The sequence below is a fragment of the Schistocerca cancellata genome, chromosome 1 (assembly GCF_023864275.1).
Source record: "Schistocerca cancellata isolate TAMUIC-IGC-003103 chromosome 1, iqSchCanc2.1, whole genome shotgun sequence".
In the NCBI taxonomy this organism is placed as follows: domain Eukaryota; kingdom Metazoa; phylum Arthropoda; class Insecta; order Orthoptera; family Acrididae; genus Schistocerca; species Schistocerca cancellata.
The window spans coordinates 835,509,898-835,518,840 of record NC_064626.1 but is presented as its reverse complement, the minus strand read 5'-3'; the positions used below and the strand labels follow the sequence as shown (position 1 = coordinate 835,518,840).

At 46.2% G+C, this 8,943-nt stretch overlaps 1 non-coding gene across 1 annotated transcript; it reads right to left on the bottom strand.

The window, feature by feature from the left end:
* Positions 1 to 699: 699 nt before the first annotated feature.
* Positions 700 to 774, bottom strand: Trnas-uga (transfer RNA serine (anticodon UGA)). Its single transcript has one exon. It is a non-coding gene; the product is annotated as a tRNA-Ser (tRNA).
* Between the last annotated feature and the right edge of the window lie 8,169 nt (positions 775 to 8,943).

The following is an 8,943-nucleotide window of genomic DNA, read 5'->3' as shown; positions in this document are numbered from 1 at the left end:
TGTGAAATCTGACGGAGAGGTAAATAGGTCGACATGTACTGAATACTTTATATTCGGTGACCTTAAATTTCGTCAGCTTCGAAATGGTTATGGCTTTTTTAAACTTGACCAACGTGTTTATGAGGTGAATACCAAGTTCGGATCGTTTCGATGAAACACAGTCCCTCCCTCATATACAACAGCTACAATGTAGCACTATCTGTTATGAAATTTTCCTCTAATTTTTCAGTTTAGTTACTTATATTTCCGTTCGAGATTAAAGAAAAATTAATCCGTATAATAGACACATACAATCGCATATTAAAAATGGGTACATTATCTTCCGACTTCATCGTTGTTCACATAATAACGACTGAATGGGGGTAGCTCAAATGCAAACTTCAGAGTGGAACTGTTTCAGTTTTTACAGCTTTTCGATATTTGACACGCCGAAATGTACGGCACATCTGTTTAACACTAGTTGTTATTTCAGTCAATTTTGAAGTAAGTGATTACGTGATTCTCAGTGCGAAGAAAAAAAACTGTCGAAGATCTTGTTCGAAGTATTAACCTAAATCAGTTGTATTTTCGAAAGGTCCTCGCGGCATTGATATACGTTCAGCTAAGTTGTTTATCTCATATAATTCCTGAATAGTTTAATACATCGTAATTCTGTTTTTACGCAGATGTATTGTAAAACTTCCTGGCAGATTAAAATTGTGTGTTGGACCGAGACTCGAACTCGGGACCTTTGCCTTTCAAGGGCAAGTGCTCTACCAACTGAGCTACCCAAGCACGAGTCACGTCCCGTCCTCACAGCGTTACTTCTGCCAGTACCTCGTGTCCTACCTTCCAAACTTCACAGAAGCTTTCCTGCGAACCTTGCAGAACTATCACTCCTGAGAGAAAGGATATTGCGGAGACATGGCTTAGCCACAGCCTGATGGATGTTTCCAGAATGCAGAGTGAAAATCAGCGCACACTCCGCTGCAGAGTGAAAATCTCATTCTGCAGATGTATTGTCACAAACTCTCACAAAACGACTTACAGTTACACTTGGAAAATCGAAGTTAATGCCGATATGTCTGCAGCTAATACAGGTTTGAAAAGAGAATGTACGTCATTTAGTGACGAGTTTTCGACAGTACATTTGTATGAAAGCAGGGTAACAATACATCGAACGGCAAATTCGTGAGGTCGATGGCTCCGTTGAATCATTGTATGTATATTTTACAGCGAACGCTAGATACAGAAGGGCGGCTTAATGTCCTCATTGGTATCGTTGGGAAAATAATCTAAAGGCGGGTGGTAAGAAAGGTGGACGTGTTGACAGGTTACTGTTTGTCGCCATAAAGACATTATCACTTCAGACGACTTTGAGGCTGTTCAAGTTCATGATCAATGGAAGTCAGGGTGGCGTAAGGTTGCCTGCTCTACAAAACCAAATGCTTTCGCAAAGCCAGTGCCTGCTTTACAACTGTTTCGGGTACGCTAGTTTCCTGCAAGTATACAGCCACACAATGGCCACTCAAGTGTGTGCCTTTATTAGAGACGCCGCGCGAGTTTTCAGCCTGACCAAATGCAAAAATTTTGGGTCTTTAGATATAGACGAAGAGTTGGCACACTGGAACAAGAAATGAAGAAAAGTGCCCAGGCTGGCACTGAAATATATCATCAGCCAATGGTAAGACGAGATAACAGAAGCTGAGCGCTCATAAAACACAAGCGAGGGAAGATGTCGAGCAAAACCGTCTTCATGTACAATATGACGCAGAATGAGTGACAAAATCATAACAATTAACAAGCATTGGTTCGGATTTCACGAATGATGTCACATTATATCAAAGAGTGGCTCATTTCTGTTGATTACTGGATTGACAGTACATCTGTGTTCCGAACATCATTTTATACACTCCTGGAAATTGAAATAAGAACACCGTGAATTCATTGTCCCAGGAAGGGAAACTTTATTGACACATTCCTGGGGTCAGATACATCACATGATCACACTGACAGAACCACAGGCACATAGACACAGGCAACAGAGCATGCATAATGTCGGCACTAGTACAGTGTATATCCACCTTTCGCAGCAATGCAGGCTGCTATTCTCCCATGGAGACGATCGTAGAGATGCTGGATGTAGTCCTGTGGAACGGCTTGCCATGCCATTTCCACCTGGCGCCTCAGTTGGACCAGCGTTCGTGCTGGACGTGCAGACCGCGTGAGACGACGCTTCATCCAGTCCCAAACATGCTCAATGGGGGACAGATCCGGAGATCTTGCTGGCCAGGGTAGTTGACTTACACCTTCTAGAGCACGTTGGGTGGCACGGGATACATGCGGACGTGCATTGTCCTGTTGGAACAGCAAGTTCCCTTGCCGGTCTAGGAATGGTAGAACGATGGGTTCGATGACGGTTTGGATGTACCGTGCACTATTCAGTGTCCCCTCGACGATCACCAGTGGTGTACGGCCAGTGTAGGAGATCGCTCCCCACACCATGATGCCGGGTGTTGGCCCTGTGTGCCTCGGTCGTATGCAGTCCTGATTGTGGCGCTCACCTGCACGGCGCCAAACACGCATACGACCATCATTGGCACCAAGGCAGAAGCGACTCTCATCGCTGAAGACGCCACGTCTCCATTCGTCCCTCCATTCACGCCTGTCGCGACACCACTGGAGGCGGGCTGCACGATGTTGGGGCGTGAGCGGAAGACGGCCTAACGGTGTGCGGGACCGTAGCCCAGCTTCATGGAGACGGTTGCGAATGGTCTTCGCCGATACCCCAGGAGCAACAGTGCCCTAATTTGCTGGGAAGTGGCGGTGCGGTCCCCTAAGGCACTGCGTAGGATCCTACGATCTTGGCGTGCATCCGTGCGTCGCTGCGGTCCGGTCCCAGGTCGACGGGCACGTGCACCTTCCGCCAACCACTGGCGACAACATCGATGTACTGTGGAGACCTCACGCCCCACGTGTTGAGCAATTCGGCGGTACGTCCACCCGGCCTCCCGCATGCCCACTATACGCCCTCGCTCAAAGTCCGTCAACTGCACATACGGTTCACGTCCACGCTGTCGCGGCATGCTACCAGTGACCAGTGTTAAAGACTGCGATGGAGCTCCGTATGCCACGGCAAACTGGCTGACACTGACGGCGGCGGTGCACAAATGCTGCGCAGCTAGCGCCATTCGACGGCCAACACCGTGGTTCCTGGTGTGTCCGCTGTGCCGTGCGTGTGATCATTGCTTGTACAGCCCTCTCGCAGTGTCCGGAGCAAGTATGGTGGGTCTGACACACCGGTGTCAATGTGTTCTTTTTTCCATTTCCAGGAGTGTAGATATTAGTAGAAGTTCCCAAATTATCATATATTAACAAAAAATATTAATATATAACTGTAGTTAAACAGGTAAGAAATGTTGACATCTAAATCGCTAAGTTTTTGGCAACGTTTCGACAATTCCTTTCTTCCTGTTTGCTGCTATTTTATGTAACATCTATTTCTGACCTTTATCTTCTGAAGACGGTTCCTTTCTTACTAAAACTGACAATGCAACTATATGGCGAAGTATATTTTCCAAATATTTCTAAAATTTGTGAATCGTCTCCTTCTCAATGTAATAAAAAATCGTTTAGAAGAACAATATTATAATATACTCAAAACTAACATTATCGTATAACTATTGTTATAGAGGTAAGAACATGTTGGGACAATTCCTTTGTTCCTACTTGCGATTCTTTAGTTGGCAAAGAGTCGTCATTTCCCCTAAATGAGACAGCGTCGCCCTCTTGAAAGGTTGTGTATCACACCTGCTCTCCCAAATACTGTAGGAACTTCATCTAACATCTGTTCACGTTCCCATGAAGCTGATGGAATCAGAATGCCATTCACAAAAATCAAAATTTTCTTTTTTAGTAATTCAGCCCCAAGACCCGACGAAAGCTGTAACTGATACGTTGGGACCAGATGATAGAACACAGTATTGGTAGCTGCTACTCCGAATCTAACCTCTTAATACTGTCTTCACTTGGAATGGAGTGGTACCTGCCAGTACCCCTTCTTTATATCAATACTTTGATAATTTTAACTTCTGTGAATTTCTATAACAATATTTCTGAACTCTCGCTTATCTCATTTGGGCTCATTATTTTATTTAACAGCCTGGCATTTAGAACTATTCTGATGTCACTGTTTTCTTTTCATCAATATACGAGGGTTGGAACTTAAATAGTGGCAGATATTTATTCACAACCGATACAAAAGCGTTACATGTTTGCACCTGTTACTGTCCTTCAAAGTAGTGTGTGTGTGTGTGTATGTGTGTGTGTGTGTGTGTGTGAGAGTATGTGTGTGTGAAATCTTATGGGACTTAACTGCTAAGGTCATCAGTCCTTAAGCTTACAGACTACTTAACCTAAATTATCCTAAGGCCAAACACACACACACACCCATGCCCTAGGGAGGACTCGAACCTCTGCCGGGACCAGCCGTTCAAAGTAGTCACCAGCGTTGTGTAGAACCCGTTGCCAGCGATGTGGAAGGCGTAGTACACCGTTATCAGAGCCTGTTCTGTTGATGGTGCGAATGGAGCGGTCTACTGCCTGTCAAATCTCTGAAACAGTTATACATCTACATCTACATTTATACTCCGCAATCCACCCAACGGTGTGTGGCGAGGGCACTTTACGTGCCACTGTCATTACCCCCTTTCCTGTTCCAGTCGCGTATGGTTCGCGGGAAGAACGACTGTCTGAAAGCCTCCGTGCGCGCTCTAATCTCTCTAATTTTACATTCGTGATCTCCTCGGGAGTTATAAGTAGGGGGAAGCAATATATTCGATACCTCATCCAGAAACGCACCCTCTCGAAACATGGCGAGCAAGCTACACCGCGATGCAGAGCGCCTCTCTTGCAGAGTCTGCCACTTGAGTTTGTTAAACATCTCCGTAACGCTATCACGGTTACCAAATAACCCTGTGACGAAACGCGCCGCTCTTCTTTGGATCTTCTCTATCTCCTCCGTCAACCCGATCTGGTACGGATCCCACACTGATGAGCAACACTCAAGTATAGGTCGAACGAGTGTTTTGTAAGCCACCTCCTTTGTTGATTGACTACATTTTCTAAGAAATCTCCCAATGAAACTCAACCTGGTACCCGCCTTACCAACAACTAATTTTATATGATCATTCCACTTCAAATCGTTCCGCACGCATACTCCCAGATATTTTACAGAAGTAACTGCTGCCAGTGTTTGTTCCGCTATCATATAATCATACAATAAAGGATCCTTCATCCTATGTATTCGCAGTACATTACATTTGTCTATGTTAAGGGTCAGTTGCCACTCCCTGCACCAAGTGCCTATCCGCTGCAGATCTTCCTGCATTTCGCTACAATTTTTTAATGCTGCAGCTTCTCTGTATACTACAGCATCATCCGCGAAAAGCCGCATGGAACTTCCGACACTATCTACTAGGTCATTTACATATATTGTGAAAAGCAATGGTCCCATAACACTCCCCTGTGGCACGCCAGAGGTTACTTTAACGTCTGTAGACGTCTCTCCATTGATAACAACATGCTGTGTTCTGTTTGCTAAAAACTCTTCAATCCAGCCACACAGCTGGTCTGATATTCCGTAGGCTCTTACTTTGTTTATCAGGCGACAGTGCGGAACTGTATCGAACGCCTTCCGGAAGTCAAGAAAAATAGCATCTACCTGGGAGCCCGTATCTAATACTTTCTGGGTCTCATGAACAAATAAAGCCAGTTTGGTCTCACACGATCGGTGTTTCCGGAATCCATGTTGATTCCTACATAGTAGATTCTGGGTTTCCAAAAACGACATGATACTCGAGAAAAAAATATGTTCTAAAATTCTACAACAGATCGACGTCTGAGATATAGGTCTATAGTTTTGCGCATCTGCTCGACGACCCTTCTTGAAGACTGGGACTACCTGTGCTCTTTTCCAATCATTTGGAACCTTCCGTTCCTCTAGAGAGATGCGGTACACGGCTGTTAGAAGGGGGGCAAGTTCTTTCGCGTACTCTGTCTAGAATCGAATTGGTATCCCGTCAGGTCCAGTGGACTTTCCTCTGTTGAGTGATTCCAGTTGCTTTTCTATTTCTTGGGCACTTATTTCGATGTCAGCCATTTTTTCGTTTGTGCGAGGATTTAGAGAAGGAACTGCAGTGCGGTCTTCCTCTGTGAAACAGTTTTGGAAAAAGGTGTTTAGTATTTCAGCTTTACGCGTGTCATCCTCTGTTTCAATGCCTTCATCATCCCGGAGTGTCTGGATATGCTATTTCGAGCCACTTACTGATTTAACGTAAGACCAGAACTTCCTAGGATTTTCTGTCAAGTCGGTACATAGAATTTCACTTTCGAATTCACTGAACGCTTCACGCATAGCCCTCCTTACGCTAACTTTGACATCGTTTAGCTTCTGTTTGTCTGAGAGGTTTTGGCTGCGTTTAAACTTGGAGTGAAGCTCTCTTTGCTTTCGCAGTAGTTTCCTAACTTTGTTGTTGTACCACGGTGGGTTTTTCCCGTCACTCACAGTTTTACTCGGCAAGTACCTGTCTAAAACGCATTTTACGATTGCCTTGAAGTTTTTCCATAAACACTCAACATTGTCAGTGTCGGAACAGAAATTTTCGTTTTGATCTGTTAGGTAGTCTGAAATCTGCCTTCTATTACTCTTGCTAAACAGATAAACTTTCCTCCCTTTTTTTACATTCCTATTAACTTCCATATTCAGGGATGCTGCAACGGCCTTATGATCACTGATTCCCTGTTCTGCACTTACAGAGTCGAAAAGTTCGGGTCTGTTTGTTATCAGTAGGTCCAAGATGTTATCTCCACGAGTCGGTTCTCTGTTTAATTGCTCGAGGTAATTGTCGGATAGTGCACTCAGTATAATGTCACTCGATGCTCTGTCCCTACCACCCGTCCTAAACATCTGAGTGTCCCAGTCTATATCTGGTAAATTGAAATCTGCACCTAAGACTGTAACATGCTAAGAAAATTTATGTGAAATGTATTCCAAATTTTCTCTCAGTTGTTCTGCCACTAATGCTGTTGACTCGGGAGGTCGATAAAAGGAGCCAATTATTAACCTAGCTCGGTTGTTGAGTGTAACCTCCACCCATAATAATTCACAGGAACTATCCACTTCCACTTCACTACAGGATAAACTACTACTGACAGCGACGAACACTCCACCACCGGTTGCATGCAATCTATCCTTTCTAAACACCGTCTGTACCTTTGTAAAAATTTCAGCAGAATTTATCTCTGGCTTCAGCCAGCTTTCTGTACCTATAACGATTTCAGCTTCGGTGCTTTCTATCAGCGCTTGAAGTTCCGGTACTTTACCAACGCAGCTTCGACAGTTTACAATTACAATACCGATTGCTGCTTGGTCACCGCATGTGCTGACTTTGCCCCGCACCCATTGAGGCTATTGCCCTTTCTGTACTCGCTCGAGGCCATCTAACCTAAAAAACCGTCCAGCCCATGCCACACAACCCCTGCTACCCGTGTAGCCGCTTGTTGCGTGTAGTGGACTCCTGACCTATCCAGCGGAACCCGAAACCCCACCACCCTATGGCGCAAGTCGAGGAATCTGCAGCCCACACGGTCGCAGAACCGTCTCAGCCTCTGATTCAGACCCTCCACTCGGCTCTGTATCAAAGGTCCGCAGTCAGTCATGTCGACGATGCTGCAGATGGTGAGCTCTGCTTTCATTCCGCTAGCGAGACTGGCAGTCTTCACCAAATCAGATAGCCGCCGGAAGCCAGAGAGGATTTCCTCCGATCTATAGCGACACACATCATTAGTGCCGACATGAGCGACCACCTGCAGATGGGTGCCCCCTGTACCCTTCACGGCATCCGGAAGGACCCTTTCCACATCGGGAATGACTCCCCCCGGTATGCACACGGAGTGCACATTGGTTTTCTTCCCCTCTCTTGCTGCCATATCCCTAAGGGGCGCCGGCCGCGGTGGTCTAGCGGTTCTAGGCGCTCAGTCCGGAACCGCGGGACTGCTAGGGTCGCAGGTTCGAATCCTGCCTCGGGCATGGATGTGTGTGATGTCCTTAGGTTAGTTAGGTTTAAGTAGTTCTAAGTTCTAGGGGACTGATGACCACAGATGTTAAGTCCCATAGTGCTTAGAGCCATTTTGAACCCTAAGGGGCCCCATTACGCGCCTGACGTTGGAGCTCCCAACTACCAGTAAGCCCACCCTCTGCGACCGCCCGGATCTTGCAGACTGAGGGGCAACCTCTGGAACAGGACAAGCAGCCATGTCAGGCCGAAGATCAGTATCAGCCTGAGACAGAGCCTGAAGCCGGTTCGTCAGACAAACTGGAGAGGCCTTCCGTTCAGCCCTCCAGAATGTCTTTCGCCCCCTGCCACACCTTGAGACGACCTCACACTATCACAGGTGAGGGATCAGCCTCGATGCGGGCAGTATCCCGGGCAACTACAGTCGTAGTCCGATCGGGGGATGCGTGGGACAAGCTGGCCGTCCCCGACAAACCACCATCCGGACCCCGAAAGTGATGCCCATTGGCAACAGCCTCAATCTGTGTGACCGAAGCCAACACTGCCTGAAGCTGGGAGCGAAGGGATGCCAACTCAGCCTGCATCCGAAACAGCCGTTGCAATCCCTATCCATGCTAAAAACTGTTGTGCAAAGAACGTCTGAACTAATCTACAGAGACCGCAAACAAATCGACACAAAATTTAAACGGTTATTAAAATACAAGATTGCCTAGTAAATGCAGTAATGCTGCTACTTGCGCACTGCTGACACACTGCTCGGCGGTGGAAGGAGACTACGCGCTTTTACACTATTCAGGTACTAAAACGCGATGCTACAACTCGCAAATACTATAATACGCCCGAAATTTATGAATTAAACAATGCAAGTACGAAAAACACGCAAATAAAT